At 43.3% G+C, this 16,655-nt stretch overlaps 2 protein-coding genes across 5 annotated transcripts in view; one reads left to right on the top strand and one right to left on the bottom strand.

Moving 5' to 3' along the window:
- PSD3 (pleckstrin and Sec7 domain containing 3) overlaps window positions 1–16,655 on the top strand; it is an 835,030-nt gene that overhangs the window by 235,660 nt on the left and 582,715 nt on the right. The window lies entirely within an intron of this gene.
- Window positions 1–16,655, bottom strand: part of LOC138651873 (uncharacterized) — a 38,343-nt gene that overhangs the window by 21,447 nt on the left and 241 nt on the right. The gene's annotated exons all lie outside the window — the stretch shown is intronic.

Here is a 16,655-nt window from a genome sequence, read left to right as displayed (position 1 = left end):
GTTCTTGAAAGTCTCCAATGTCCACAGCGATGAAGCGACAGTCCGCATCTGTAATTGCCATGAGCACAACTGAAAAATATTTTTTGTAGTTGAAGTACTCCGATCCAGTTCTGGCGGTTTTGATAATGCGTATGTGCTTTCCATCCACCGCTCCCAAACAGTTGGGGAAATCACACACACAACAGAATTTTTCTGCAATTTCAATCCACTTGTCCTCCGTGGGTAGGAGTATAAACTCATCCCGGAGAACATTCCACAAAGCCCGGCAGGTGTCCGCAACTATTCCAGTCAGGGTGGAAATTCCAAGCCGGTACTGAAAGTGGAAGGATGATAAGCTCTCTCCGGTTGCCAGAAATCTGAAATAAAAAAACAAAAAAACAATCAATTCCATTTATGGTGGTGTTTAGCTAAAGACATAAAGGAAAATACAAATAATACATGGCAGACCAATAATTATTATGACTGGCATTTGTTTAGAATTATTACGTACCTTAATGTAACCAGGAGACGTTCCTCTGCTGGAATCGCTCTTGGACACGACCAAGCAAATCCCAGAAAGAGTCTTGAGATATCCTGGTATATTCCGGGAATTTGTCTGGATTGGCATTAAGCTCGCCATATAGCGTGTGATAGGCTCCACGGCTCTCCCGGAGTTCAATAATGGGGTGTGTCCAAAAACGCCGACGCCGTGTCCTTCTGTCGTTTTCTATTTCTTTGTTGCTCCCAAGCAAATGCACAGGCAAGAAACCGCTTGATGCCTAAATCCAGGTTGAAATAAAAGCTCTCCATGCAAAGATCCATCATGACACAGGATACAGTAGCAAACTGTGAAGATTTCAGCAGTCCAAGGGTCTATATATAGATATCCCATAATTCACGCCCTCTGTAGTCCCATTGGCGGTGTCTGGTTATCTAGATTTTGTTCCTGTAAAATTTTTCACCATTCGTACAGCAAACGCATGGAAAAGCGTGAAAACGCCGCGTTTTTTAAACGCATGCGTTAACGTATGTGTCTAAACAAAACGCTGCGTTTGTACGCGTTTCAATGCGTTTTTTTCCTACATTTGCGGATTAAACGCTGCGGATTCTAACGCAAATGTGAAACTAGCCTTAGGCAGGGTACCCACAATCAGAAGTAGCAGCAATTTGGAGCGTATGTTCGCTGCGTCAAAAGCGCTGCCTTCTATTGAACGTAGATGAATCCGCATGGATACACTGAACCATGCGGATTAACCACATCCAATACATTGTATTGGTGAAATTTCTGTTGTGGAGAATGTGACACGCTGCGGTCTGGAAAGACGCTCCGCATGTCCATCTCTGCGGGTGAGCCGTGGGTGTGTGTGGACGCATAGTGGACATGGGTTTTCTAGGAATCCCATCCACTATGCTGTAACATCTGGATTCTGTGGGTTTGACGCTGTATAAATACTAAGCGTCAAACCCACAACAGTTCCTGATCATGGTCACACATCCTAATACTTTTATATTAGTAAGTGCAGTAAAATCATGTCCCCAATAGATTGATCCTCTATACATAAAATACAGAAAAAGTAGCTAACCCCTTTAAATGAGAATCTGTCACTACACTATTCTGTCTTCAGAGAGGGCAGCAGAACAGGCCTGACTTTTTAAATAAATACTGTATATGTAAGGCTACATCTGTTGCGCAACTCTGAATGCGCAGCAACGCATTGCAACATTGTATAACTGTTTCCTATGGTGTTGCGTAGGCTTCCAAATATGTTGGATTTTCTGTCACTGGTCGCTAGTTGCAGGCGAAACACTTGCTATAGACTTAAATGCAAGTCACACGTCACATGCGAATTGTGGATGACTTGTCTACAACTTGGCTGTTTTATTTCACACCTCTAAAGTATTTGCATGACAGCAAGTTGGAAGCCAGTTTCACAAATGTTTGTGTCACTACTTTTCAGAGAATTGCTGTTGTGCGATATGTGTCCGCGTAGCCTCAGCCTTAAGGTACCGTCACACTAAGCGACGCTGCAGCGATACCGACAACGATCCGGATCGCTGCAGCGTCGCTGTTTGGTCGCTGGAGAGCTGTCACACAGACCGCTCTCCAGCGACCAACGATGCCGGTAACCAGGGTAAACATCGGGTTACTAAGCGCGGGGCCGCGCTTAGTAACCCGATGTTTACCCTGGTTACCATCGTTAAAGTAAAAAAAAACAACCACTACATACTTACCTTCCGTGTCTGTCCCCGGCGCTGTGCTTCTCTGCTCTGGCTGTGAGCCCAGCGGCCGGAAAGCAGAGCGGTGACGTCACCGCTCTGCTTTCCGGCTGCCCGGCGCTCACAGCCAGACCAGAGAAGCCCAGCGCCGGGGACAGACAGCGGTAGGTAAGTATGTAGTGGTTGTTTTTTTTTACTTTAACGATGGTAACCAGGGTAAACATCGGGTTACTAAGCGCGGCCCTGCGCTTAGTAACCCGATGTTTACCCTGGTTACCAGCGAAGACATCGCTGAATCGGCGTCACACACGCCGATTCAGCGATGTCAGCGGGAGAGCCAGCGACGAAACAAAGTTCTGGCCTTTCTTCCCGACCAGCGATATCACAGCAGGGGCCTGATCACTGCTGCCTGTCACACTGGACGATATCACTAGCCAGGACGCTGCAACGTCACGGATCGCTAGCGATATCGTCCAGTGTGACGGTACCTTTAGTTGTACACAATCGAGTATCAGATTGGAGAGGATCTAAAAATCCTTAGGAATCGTAAGCATACGCCCAAACAACATTTTGTTGATACGTTCCGTAACCTGCCTGAGAAAGTGCTTAATAAATGTTAAAGATAATGACCATATACCCAGCAATGTAAAAACGACTCGTGCAGATGTTCAGTCTTTTGATTGTCTTTTAACCAATCCAATTTTGTAAAGACATGAAACTGTAAAAAGAAGTGACTTGACCATTCTTCAGGCAGTCTCTGCTTGAAAGCCGCTCGCTGTTTTACACATACAAGGTTAAAAAAACTTGGGTATACCAGCGTCTAAAAGACATTGAGTGTACATACCTTTAAATTGGTGTGTCACATCTTTATTGACAAACGAGTGTATATATCAGATGAGTGCTTCCCGATGTTTGAATGCCGATTTGGCATGACAAAAAATTGCAGCATGCTGCGCAAATCAGATCGCACACACCCATTAGTCTATGGATGCGTGGATGTCATTGGACTGCTCAGAGTGCAGTCTGATTTCTGCTAACTCACACAATGGAGAAGATGGAGAAGTCTTGTTCTCCATCTTCTCCTCACTATATTCTATGATTCTTTCATCCGAGAGAATCAGATCACACTATGCTGACACTCAGATCAAATTCAAATCAGAGTTTGATCCGAGAGTCATTTACATAATCTATACGATTTTTGTCACATCAGAGAATTTGTGTGACTCCAGCCGAATACTGATTGCAATCCTTGGGATGGGCCTTTAATACTTGTTTAAGAAGGTTCCATCCACAGTGACCAGTCTCCAGAATACAGGGCAGGGGAGCTAGAGTGAACACCAAGTCCTCTTCATTGTTTACACAGGCTTGTTGCCAATTGTCTGGAAATTCTTGGACCATCCATAAAAATATACCATTTTTTTCCCTGTCTGTAAAAATATTTGGTGTCTGCAATGTTTTTCAACCTTGTACAATTTTTATGACTACTGTAATTGTCTTCACTTTACAGCTGAAAGTGAATTCAGAATTATGGGCTGTATATAAAGTTGAGCAAAAATAATCTCTGTGTTCCGGTCCGGCGACCTGAATTCGCTTTGCCTAGTAAATACCAGAGGCGATAAGGTGCTGTCCAAAGCAATTAAGTTTGACCCAATCCTGTACACAATTTTTTGCATAATTCTATAGACATGTACCACTTTAAATCTTAACAATTTATCATAGTTTTTTAGTTTGGCGGTGAGCTGATCATTGCAAAATCTGCCATCCGGTTTTCCTGATGTAAACTGTAAATTGCCATTTCTAAGAGAATATAATATTAAAAGCTAAACCTTTAAATTCATGCTCAGAGCAAAAGTCTAATTGAGGTGGTAGCTGTCACAAGGTGAGGACCACCTTCTATGACATAAATGTGCCCTACCAGGACAAGTAAAGAGGGATTGTTCTGTTGAGGCAACTCTTTTAACCCCTTAACAACCGCCGATACACCTTTTACCGACAGTAGTTGAGAGTATTTATTCCTCAGCGCTGCTTTTTAACCGCGCTGAGAAATAAGAGTATAGTGATATAGTGAAAATAGCGATCACAAAAAAAAGTCAGATTTAAAATTAATTTCTCTCTCCTCTGATATGATCTAAAATATCAGAGAGGAGAGCTATGCCCTCCATGTCGTCTTCCTGGAAAAAAATATCGGGTGCATACGCAGTGCGCCCACCGAGTTCTGTAGGCCGCTACCCGCCAACAATAGGGAATTTTTCCTATTGGTTACATTTGATCACTGTGATAGGGTTTATCACAGTGATAAAAAAAATAGTAAATCAAATACCCCTATGTCACCCCCTTAGTTAGATAAAAATTATAAAATAAAATTTTTTCCTTTCTTTGCATTTAGGGTTGGAGTTAGAATTGGGGTTTTTCCAACAGTGAAAAAAAATAATGTTATGACGGCTAGTGTTGAGCGCCAGTGCTTTCAACTTGGATCCCCGCATTTTTTTTGTGTCTTAACAGCCGCGAAACATGCGGGAGGGACTCGAGCATGCCACTTGAGCACCCGCGATACTTGGTGCATACCCGAGCACTCAATGCATTTGCGCTCAACTCTGACGACATATTTATTATGACAACCAAATGTAATCAAATTCTGTGTTATACCTGTGGGGTCCAAATGCTCACTATACCACTCGGTAAAATGCTTGAGGGGTGTGGTTTCCAAAATGGGGTCACTTGTTGGGGGTTTCCACTGTTTAGTCACATCTGTCCGCTCTTGATTCCAGCCAATTTTGTGTTCAAAAAGTCAAACGTCGCTATATCCCTTCCGAGCCCTGCCGCGTGCCCAAACATTCGTTTTTCCCCCACATATGGGGTATCAGCGTACTCAGGAGAAATTGCACAACAAATTTTGGCATCCATTTTCTCTTGATTCTCTTGTGAAAATAAAAAAGTTTGGGTCTAAAGTAAATTTTTTGTGAAAAAAGTTAAATATTCATTTTTTTCCTCCCACATTGCTTCAGTTCTCATGAATCAACTGAACGGTTAATTAACTTCTTGAATGTGTTTCTGGACACCTAGAGGGGTGCAGTTTTTAGAATGGTGTCATTTTTGGGTACTGAGTTTTTCTTTTACTAATGGAGTTGTCCGGTGAAAGCAAGTTATCATCTATTTTATGGTTAAGTGATAACTTATTGACTGGTGTGGGTCCAACCACTGGGATTTGCACTTATCGGCCCTCACTGGGTTCCCATTAGAATGGAGTCCCAGTGAAAATGCCCGACCACTGCTCCATTCTCTATGGGATTGAATGCAGTGCTCGGTAGTCCCATAGGGAATGATTTGAGCAGCATGTATACTGCCTCTCCATTTAAACAAAACCCAATATTGCCATTTCCATGTATGGTTTTACTGTAACTCCCAAGCAGCACGCCCACTGTCATCGGGTTACATTTGATTTAGATCTTTTGTTCACTCTTTATATCCAATCACTCCGACACTTATGTCATCTGCACCTCAGAAACATATCTAGAATTCGATCTTTTCTTACCTTTGACTCTGCAAAAACCCTTAGTGTTGCTTTGATTACTTTTCGCCTAACCTACTGCAACTCTCTACTAATCGGTCTCCCTCTTACTAAAGTCTTCCTTCTTTAATCAATCCTGAATGCAGCAGCCTGGATTGTACAGTGGAGAAAATAATTATTTTATACACTGCCGATTTTGCAAGTTTTCCCACCTACAAAGAATGGAGAAGTATGCAATTTTCATTGTAGGTACAATTCAACTGTGAGAGACAGAATTTAAAGCTAAAAATCAGAAAATCACATTGTGTGATTTGTAAATAATTTAATTGGATTTTATTGCATGAAATAAGTATTTGATCACCTACCAACCAACAAGAATTCTGGCTTTCACAGACCTGTTAGTTTTTCTTAAAGGGAACCTGTCACCCCCAAAATCGAAGATGAGCTAAGCCCACCAGCATCAGGGGCTTATCTACAGCATTCTGTAATGCTGTAGATAAGCCCCCGATGTATCCTAAAAGATGAGAAAAAGAGGTTATATTATACTCACCCAGGGGCGTTCTGGTCCGGCACCTCCTATGTTCATCAGATGACATCCTCTTCTTGTCTTCATTCTGCGGCAGAGCAAAGTACTGCAGTGCGCAGGCGCCGGGCCTCTCTGACCTTTGCCTGCGCACTGCAGTACTTTGCTCTGCTCTCAACAGGGCAGACAAAGTATGCCTGTGCCGGAGTCGCAGCGTGAATACAAGAAGAGGACGTCATCGTAAGAAGATGGGAGGCAGCAGACCGCGACACCCATCGTACCGGGACCGCCCCTGGGTGAGTATAATGTAACCTCTTTTTTTCATCTTTTAGGATACATCGGGGGCTTATCTACAGCATTCTGGAATGCTGTAGATTAGCCCCTGATGCTGGTGGGCTTAGCTGACCTTCGATTTTGGGGGTGACAGGTTCCCTTTAACCCCTTTCTGACCTCGGACGGGATAGTACGTCCGAGGTCAGAAGCCCCTCTTTGATGCGGGCTGCGGCGGTGAGCCCGCATCAAAGCCGGAACATGTCAGCTGTTTTGAACAGCTGACATGTGCCCGTAATAGGCGCGGGCAGAATCGCGATCTGCCCGCACCTATTAACTAGTTAAATGCTGCTGTCAAACGCCGACAGCGGCATTTAACTACCGCATCCGGCTGGGCGGCCGGAAATGACGGCATCGCCGACCCCCGTCACATGATCGGAGGTCGGCGATGCTTGTACCTTGTAACCATAGAGGTCCTTGATACCTCTATGGTTACTGATCGCCGGTAGCTGTGAGCGCCACCCTGTGGTCGGCGCTCACAGCACACCTGATTTTCTGCTACATAGCAGCGAACAGCAGATCGCTGCTATGTAGCAGAGCCAATCGTGCTGTGCCTGCTTCTAGCCTCCCGTGGAGGCTATTGACGCATGGCAAAAGTGAAAAAAAAAAAGTTAAAAAAAATGAAAAAAATAAAAGTTTAAATCAGCCCCCTTTTCGCCCCAATCAAAATAAATCAATAAAAAAAAATTCAAATCTACACATATTTGGTATCTCTGCGTTCAGAATCGCCCAATCTATCAATTAAAAAAAGCATTAACCTGATCGCTAAACGGCGTAGAGAGAAAAAAATTCGAAACGCCAGAATTACTTTTTTTGGTCGCCGCGACATTGCATTAAAATGCAATAACGGGCAATCAAAAGAACGTATCTGCACCAAAATGCTATCATTAAAAACGTTATCTCGGCACTCAAAAAATAAGCCTTCAACCGACCCCAGATCATGAAAAATGGAGACGCTACGAGTATCGGAAAATGACGCAATTTTTTTTTTTAGCAAAGTTTGGAATTTTTTTTCACCACTTAGGTAAAAAATAGCCTAGTGATGTTAGGGGTCTATGAACTCGTACTGACCTGGAGAAACATAATGTCAGGTCAGTCTTAGCATTTAGTGAACCTAGAAAAAAAGCCAAACAAAAAACAAGTGTGGGATTGCACTTTTTTTGCAATTTCACCGCACTTGGAATTTTTTTTCCCGTTTTATAGTACACGACATGCTTAAACCAATGATGTTCAAAAGTACAACTCGTCCCGCAAAAAATAAGCCCTCACATGGCCAAATTGATGGAAAAATAAAAAAGTTATGGCTCTGGGAAGGAGGGGAGTGAAAAACGAACATGGAAAAATGAAAAATCCCAAGGTCATGAAGGGGTTAAAGAAGTCGTCCTACGCTGCACTATTTATCTGTATTAATTGCACCTGGCTGAACTGGTTACTAGTATAAGACATCTGTCAACACACTCCGTTACTCTCCAACCTCCACAATGGCCAAGACCAAAGAGCTGACTAAGGACACCAGGGACAAAATTGTAGATCTGCACAAGACTGGGATGGGCTACAGGACAATATGCAAGCAACTTGGTTAGAAAACAACTTTTGGCATTATTAGAAAATGGAAAAAACACAAGATGACTGTCAATCTTCCTCGGTCTGGGGCTCCATACAAGATCTTGCTTCATGGGGTAAGGATGATTCTGAGAAAGGTCAGGAATCTGCCCAGAACTACATGGGAGGACCTGGTTAATGACCTGAAGAGAGCTGGGACCACAGTCTCAAACAATACAATCAGTAACACACTATGCCGTCATGGATTAAAATCCTGCAGGGCATGCAAGGTCCGCCTGCTCACGCCAGCACATGTCCAGGCTCATTTGAAGTTTGCCAATGACCATCTGGATGATTCAGAGGAGGCATGGGAGAAGGTCATATGGTCAGAAGAGACTAAAATAGACCTTTTTGTTATCAACTCCACTCGCTGTGTTTGTAGAAAGAAGAAGGTTGAGTACAACCCCAAGAACACAGTCCCAACCATCGATCGTGGTGGGGAAACATCATACTTTGGGGTTGCTTTTCTGTAAAGGCAACAGGAGGACTGCATCATATTGAAAAGAGTGTGGATGGGTCATGTATCGTGAGATTTAGGCCAACAACCTCGTTCCCTCAGTAAGAGCGTTGAAGATGGTTCGTGACTGGGTCTTCCAGCATGACAATGACCCGAAACACACAGCCAGGACAACTAAGGAGTGGTGCCGTAAGAAGAATTTCAAGGTCCTCGAGAGGCCTTGCCAGTTTCCAGACCTGAATTACAAAATCTTTGTAGGGAGCTGAAGCTCAATGTTGCCCAGCGACAGGCCCAAAGCCTGAAGGATCAGGAGAAGATCTGTATGAATGAGTGGGCCAAAATTCCTGCTGCAGAGTGTGCAAATTTGGAAAAAAAACTACAGGAAACGTCTGACCTCTGTAATTGTAAGCAGAGGTTTCTATACCAAATATTAAGTTCTGTTTTTTCTATTGTATAAAATACCGCATTTCATACAATAAAATGCAAATTAATTATGTAAAAATCATACAATATGATTTTCTGGATTTTTTTTAAGATTCTGTCTCTCTGTGCCTACGATAAAAATTACAGACCTCTTTATTCTTTGTAAGTGAGAAAACTTGGAAAATCAGCAGTGTATCAAATACTTATTTTCTGTACTGTATGTCTGTCCAACTGCTACACTGATGACCCTACCCTGTGCTGTCATTGCACTGGTTGTCCATCCTCTACGCAGTACAATATAAACTTATCACTGTCACCCACATAGCTCTCCACAGTTCTGTACCATCCTTCATCTCTGTCTACCACACTATTCTCTATTGCACTAATGCCTATGACTAGCATCTTTTATAACCCGAACCTCCCACTTCTATCTGTAGGACTTCTCTTATGCTACACCAGTTTTCTGGAATGCACGACTAAGGGTATGTGCACACGTATTCTGTAGGACTGCGGATTTTTCCGCAGCGGATTTGGAAAAACTGCAGTGCAAAACCGCTGCGGTTTTTCCTGCTGATTTATCGCGGTTTCTACTGTGGATTCCGCTGCGGCTTTACACCTGCAGTTTTCTATTGGAGCAGGTGTAAAACCGCAGCGGAATCCGCACAAAGAATTGACATGCTGCGGAATGTAAACCATTGCGTTTCCGCGTGGGTTTTTCCGCAGCATGTGCACTGCGGATTTCGTTTCCCATAGGTTAACATGGTACTGTAAACTCATGGGAACCCGCTGCGGATCCGCAGCAAAATCCGCAGCGTGTGCACATACCCTTAAAGGCCCTAAAAACACATCAATTTAAACAGGCCTATCAACTCACTGATATAACAGATTATTCCCTCACATGCGCTTTGTACCTGTATTATTTTGTCATACATTGTAAACTTGTGAACAGGGATCTCATTCCTGTTGGTATCTGTTGAATTATGTGTTACTCTGTAATGTCTTATTTTATTTGTATGCGTCCAATCTGAATTGTAAAGCGCTGCGAAACATGTTGGCTCTATACGAATAAAAATCTATTATAAAAGTGTCCCATTCTGCCACTTATCTTCAAGGTGCGCAAACAAGTAATAAAAGGTCCTTTGATTTTAGGTTACTTATTGGCCATTTTTATTAGAAACGGGAGAACCTTTGGTACGTTCTGGAGAAAATGATTGCCAGTAATTGCAAGCAATGCAGCAAGGAAGGAGATCCACTCCAGGTCTTCAGGCTGCGATGATGATGATGATGATGAGTAGGAGGAGGGGGAGCAGTGCTGCTGCAGATGCTAGTGAGTGCCAAGAAAAAGCCTATTCCTTTGTAGGGAACTTAAATGAACTAAAAATAGATTTACAGTGATGGTGAGCAATGTGTCTTCATGATAAACTTATCACCTATGGAGAAATGAGGAAAATATGGTGCAGTGATTCCTAATGTAAAGCAGGAAACGTGTCTCTTTGGAAGACTCAATAAAATGAACTCATCACCTTGATGATAGGTTGCAAACACTACATTGAAGGAAAACATGGGGTCCGATTCATCATGTCTTTTTTTTTTTTAAGTCCCATTTCTTTTTTAATTTTGTGATTTTCATTGATGTTTATTATTAAGTCAGTGAAAATGGCTCACACAGTTCACAAATTTTGTGCAAAGTCCAAAGTCGTTTTTTTAATTTTTTTTCTTTAACCATTTTTGCAACTTTTAGAGCAAAAACTCACATGATTTCCCAAAATGCTGCAAAAAACTCTGGCAGACAGAAAATCGTTAGAACTGGTGTACATTTGCTACAAATTTTGCGTCTTTTTGAAAAGTTACAAAATGGATCAGGTGAGAATATCTGGAAACCCCCCGACAGGAGCAAACTAAAAACCGAACACATATAAAAAGAGACTTTAAAAATAGCGCACATATAATGATGAATTTGGTGGAAATTAAATTTTTTTTGAAAGACTCAAAACTTGACAAGAAACAGATACAACTGCAATAATGAATCCAGTCGATGATCTGTCAGTGCTCCAGATGGGCTGAGAACAAGCATGGGGTACTATCGGTGAAGTCCTCCGCAGCACCAGATGACCCCTGTCAGCCAATTGGCAGCATTATAACCGTTCCCACCAATATAACATTTGTTTGAGTAGTATGCTGGTGTTCTAAAAGGGGTATTCTCAAGTTATTTAATTACTTTAAAGGAGTTGTACACTAGAAAAAAAAAACGTTATACTCTCCTCCCGTGTCGGCACTGTTCCCGCGGTATCAGCACTCGCGGTCCCGGGGCTCCTGTGCGAGGACAGTGACACCAGAGCTGATTGGGCGCTGAGGTCACGTGTCACAATAACTGCACGAGAGCCCCGGGACGTGAGTGTTGGAATGGCGCCGACACAGGAGGTGACTATAGTTTTTTTTTTTAAATTTTATTAGGACCAACCCATTAGATCAAGATGGGCTTGTCCTAGTAGTGGAAAACCCTTTTAAAGGGAACCTGTCACTAGAAAAAAACGCTATTAACCTGCAGATATGGGGTTAATCAGCAGGTTACTAGTGTTACTAACCTGCCCGGTGCCCACACATAGCCTAACACTGCCGAGAGAAAATGAACTTTATTCCCCCGGGCAGCGTTCGGGTTTCAGTCATGGCGGGCAGTGACGTCGCTGGTTCAGTCACGGCTCTGAGAATTGAGAGCGGTGGTGGTGCTGTCAGTCAGGGTACGGTTACTTTCAGAGCTGTGACTGAAACCTGAACACTGCTGCGGGGAATAAAGGTAATTTTCTCACCACAGCTTTTGGCTAAGTCCAGGTGTCGGGCAGGTTATTAGTAACACTATTAACCTGCAGATTAGCCCCATATTTGCAGGTTAAAATAGTTTTTTTGTGGTGAGAGGGTTCCCTTTAAGTGGTTAGACAGCTGTAACCACAGCCTAAAAGATCCAACTGAAGCTAGAGCTGGGCAGTCCCTCCTCTTTTAGGTTCCATTCACACATACATGTGAAATGTGAAATCGACCCTTACCCGATAAAAAAAAAAAATGAAACCACACAGAGACGTTTTATAAGGATATGTGAATCTAGCCTTAGCCCTAAGCTTCTGCTTCCACTTATCTTCCTTCCTTCTCAATAGAGTACAGATTACAAATTGTTAAAGGGGCTATCCAAGACTCATTTATTTTTTACTATTGGTCTAAGAACTAACAGGCAGGTAGTTGCTAACTACTTGCCTGTTCTGCCTGGTGCTGTTCTCTGTAGGCTCAGAGTGGTCACAGACCGCTCCCGCCGGCGATTCTGTGACTTCTGCTGACATCACGTTGATAGAGCAGCAGTTTCTCTTCCGCTCTGCTCTGTTGATGGGGCATGACTGCCAATGTCTTGCTGTTTGGCAGCCGGCTTCCCGCTGCCTAACTGTGGGAAGCTGGCTGTCAGTCAGCATGATTGTGGCCATCACGCCCTGTCAACAGAGCAGTCCGGAAGAGAAAGAGCTGCTCTGTGACATGAAGCAGCAGAATTTCCGGAACAAGCGATTGGAGAATACTCTAAGCTGGCGTCGGGTAGAACACGCAGGTAGATAGCAACTACCTGCCTGTTAGTTCTTACGCCCATAGTGAAAAAATAAAATAGTCCTGGATAACCCCTTTATTTCTTTCTAGCAGGTTGTACACTGTGATAATAAAGAAAAGAGAAATCCAAGCACCAGAAAAAGTAATATTGTGCAATATTGTATTTTTTTACAGAATGTATAGCTATATCTTGAATGTAGATTATATCACTGTAAATGTGCATTTTTGAACTTGAATGTGACCAAGGGAATGCAGTTTGTATGGTTGTGTCAGATTTCCTTCTGGCTCTTGGACTGTTTTTTTTGTTTCATCCTACGCTCTAAACCATACAAATGGCTTCCTATGAAAATGACTCTAGTGTTCTTTTAAATGACCCGGAATACAGTGCGGAAGATGACATTGCATTACAGGAGCCCAGCTAAGTAGTTAGTTATGTGTTTCCTGCAAAGAAACATATCCACATGAATGCTGTAAAAGGAATTTATCACCATGGGTTTTCACCTAATCTGAGAGCAGCATAATGTAGGGGCAGAGACCATGATTCCAGCAATGTGTCACTTACTGAGCTGCTTGCTGTAGTTCTCATAACATCACTGTTTTATCAGCAGCAGATTATCACTAGAGGACTAGTAAATCTACTTCTTTGTAGTTCTCTATATTAATGAGTTCTGTATATCCAATCCACTACTACTGATTTGCAGCTTTCTGCCTATGCACAGTATACAAATATATCTGTAAATCAGCGGTGTGCATGGGATTATATAGAGCTTTGCATTCAGGGAACTGGTAGATCTGCAGCATATAAAACCATTTCTAATCACCATGCAGCCCAGTAAGTGATACATCGCTGCAATCAGGGGCTGAGCCCCTATATCATGCTGCTTTCAGTTGGGGTAGCAAAAATCTGGTGATAGTCCCTTTAAAAACTTTACTCATCATAGCCCTGTTCACTCTTTGCTTATGTGCTGATTTTGTTACAGAAAGTTCTGCAGCTGGAAATGTGCTCCTGTTATCTGAATGGGGCAGTTGCAGAACTTCCCACAAGCAAATCCTCATCATGTGAACGTACCCTAAGGGTCTGGAGCGAAGGCGCGCACGTGCAATGAATTTTCAATGTGTCACTGTGTATGAGATTTTAAGAAAATTGTCTGTGGATTCGAAAGGATCTGTCACCGCACATTCACCCTTAGCCAAGCAAAGTGTGAAATGTTCACGCTGCATCTGTGCACTTAACCCACGGTATACACCGGGGAGCTGTTACCGGCTGATTCTGCAGCGATGCCATAGGTCCTCATTCACAGAGGCCAGTACTGTGTTCTGTCTGGCAGGCATGCTCTTTTCTATACAGAGGGCTAGCGAAAAGAAACGCTATATATTTCTTTATAATGGGTCCCTATGGTGGACAGATATTTCTGCACCCATCCTGATGGTGGCCACTGTTGGGGGCATACCTCCTGAGCATATACACAGAGAGTGGCCACAAACGCAATGTGCACCCTCCTAAACTGCGTCACTTCTGTAAAATGTTTCCAATTTTACTGCAGACTTTTCCACTGCTGGCGTCCTGCACGCACATAGCCTTAGACAACCTTCCTGCATAGCTGCAGTCACCTATGTACCGTATATAATTCTATATTACCATTTATTAAAGGAATTTATATATCTGTGATATATGATTGTGCATTTACATAGCACGGGCCGCACAAACCCAGCGGACTCTTCAGCCAGTGCACATACTGGTGACATTTTTGGGTTGTTTTCTGCTGACGTCTGTGGAAGTTCTTTTGGCCGAACTGGGCCCTTTGGTTATCTAACTGCTTTCTACAGGCTCTCTTCTAACACTGTGGTTACAGGAGAACTTGCAGCAGAATGTTTCTGCCTCTAGCTCCTCCCTCCATAGAATTTAAAAGCAGCGACTGTCACCTACAGTATTTCAGTAATGAGAAAATCTGTTTTTACTGGACTAAGATTTTACCCAGGAATTGAGAGTACTAGATCAGTCTAGGAGGAAGTTGCTTATTTTCATGTGTACTATTGATTTATTAAATGAAAATGAAAATGATTACTTTTCAAAGGTGTAGTCCGATACTTAAAATGTCATTTAGATTTATCTGATCATTAAACCCTAAGCAATTTTGGAATCTGCTTTATTATAAAATAGCCTACACTTTTCCCTAAATGTGTTTTTACTTCACTCCCGGTGACAAACGAAGTATCATCAGGAGGCTGGGGCTGCAGTCGCTTCTCCATCCTGTCACCCCACCTGGAACAGGATGTCATCAGCTGGCGGAGCTGCTTTAACCAATTTCTTTTATTGCTGCCTTTGGAAGAGGTCCTGAATTCCTGGCGCTGAAAGAAGTTGTGGAAAAAGTGACTGAAGCATAGGCGGCATTCTGTTTCTCTCCTCACAGGCTGCAACCTCTTACTGTTAGAAGACATTATCGGGGACAGTGATAAAAGCAGTAGCGCTGCCCCCAAATGCTGATTCATTAGTGGGCAGTGGCAGACGCAGAGTCAGTGCCAGCAGTGCCGCTCCACAGGTTCTATCACCGCCTCCTGATGACAGTTTGTTTGTGGGCAGTGATAAAAGCTGTGTGGGTGGCACACCTGACACTCAGCCAGCTTCTATAACCATCCCCTGATGACGTCTCTTTTCACAGTAAGAAGCAGATTGCTGGCGCTGTGGTCACTTCCCCTACAGCTTCTGTCAGCGCCATAGATCCAGTACAGCTTCATAGGCTGGCGATGAATGAATCTGTAGTAAGTGAAGACGTCCTGTTCCAGGCGGAGTGATAGACACTGCTGGGAAGCGAGTGCAGCCCCAGCCTCCTGATGACACTTGAATCCTCTCAATACGTCACAGGAAGTAACAATGAAAAAGACACATTCAGGGATTAGCCAGATCTGGAGAAGTACAAAGTATTTTCAAATAAAGCTAATTACAAAATTGCATAAAAATAGATATTTATAACGGACATTTTAGGTATAGGATCCCCCTTTAAATTGCAGTCACAGAAAGACAACTTGTCATTTCAAGAAAAGGGAAGATAATGTGTGCAGGCCAGCGCCGTGTTGTTCGTACTGTTGACAGTGGGACTGTCCAAGATGTCGCTGTGCACAAACATCCGCTTTGTCACACATCACTTGCACTACAGTCTCATACATCATGTCTGTGGAAACATTGTGTTCCAAGACTGGTGGCTGTGTTCAGTGGTCCCCAGCCGTACAAGCTGCATATCATAGAAAACCAGTCTGTATCACATGTAGACAGTGTTACCAGTGATGCTTGGGGACGCAGATGCGGTACATATGATTTATTACATGCGCCATGATCATGGTTCTTAATTTGCAAAGAAAGTTTCCGATTTTTTTTTTTTCCTCCATTTTATTGGAGCAATATCTGACAGTTCCTTAGAAGTGTTCCCAATGCTCCAGTCTTGTTTGTTTGTAGAATCTCCCCTTGCATTATTAAAAAGAGCAGCATTAGCAGCAAGCAGTGCGTAGATCTGATGTCCTCATGTTATACATTAGAACATCCTGCCCGCTTTCCTCCTGCTCTAAGGTTGGACAGAATGAGTCTGCAGCTCCCTCCTCGCTCCCATAATGCTGCCATTTACATCACTGTGTGCAGCGCTGCTGGACAGGAGAGTGCCAGGAAATTTGAAACTAGTATTCACCCAGTTTTGTGGAATTGCAGAGCATGAATTGGCAGCGTCTCCTGTAAGCGAACTTTCCGCAAGCTGTGTGCTGATGACCCCAATGATCAATGGGGAACTGCTGCAGATGCCACTGCTACTGTAAGTAACCTCTTTAATTTCAGCGACTGTCGGGGGTTCTGGTACCAGTCTGCGGTTCCTCACCTTGAGAGCCATGCATTTCTATAGGATGTGATGTGCCTGCCCGGGCTACATGCGGATTCTGTGTATGCAGAAGGAAATCTGCTCCATCGTTTTTTCTGAAACTCCCTCTGCGAGGAAAGAACGATGGCTGATTTCATTCCGCCTCCTCCCGCATCCCTATAAAATGCAGCGTCA

Source organism: Ranitomeya imitator, chromosome 1 (assembly GCF_032444005.1).
Source record: "Ranitomeya imitator isolate aRanImi1 chromosome 1, aRanImi1.pri, whole genome shotgun sequence".
NCBI lineage: Eukaryota > Metazoa > Chordata > Amphibia > Anura > Dendrobatidae > Ranitomeya > Ranitomeya imitator.
Note: the sequence above shows the minus strand (reverse complement) of the source record. Positions and strands in the feature narration are given on the sequence as shown.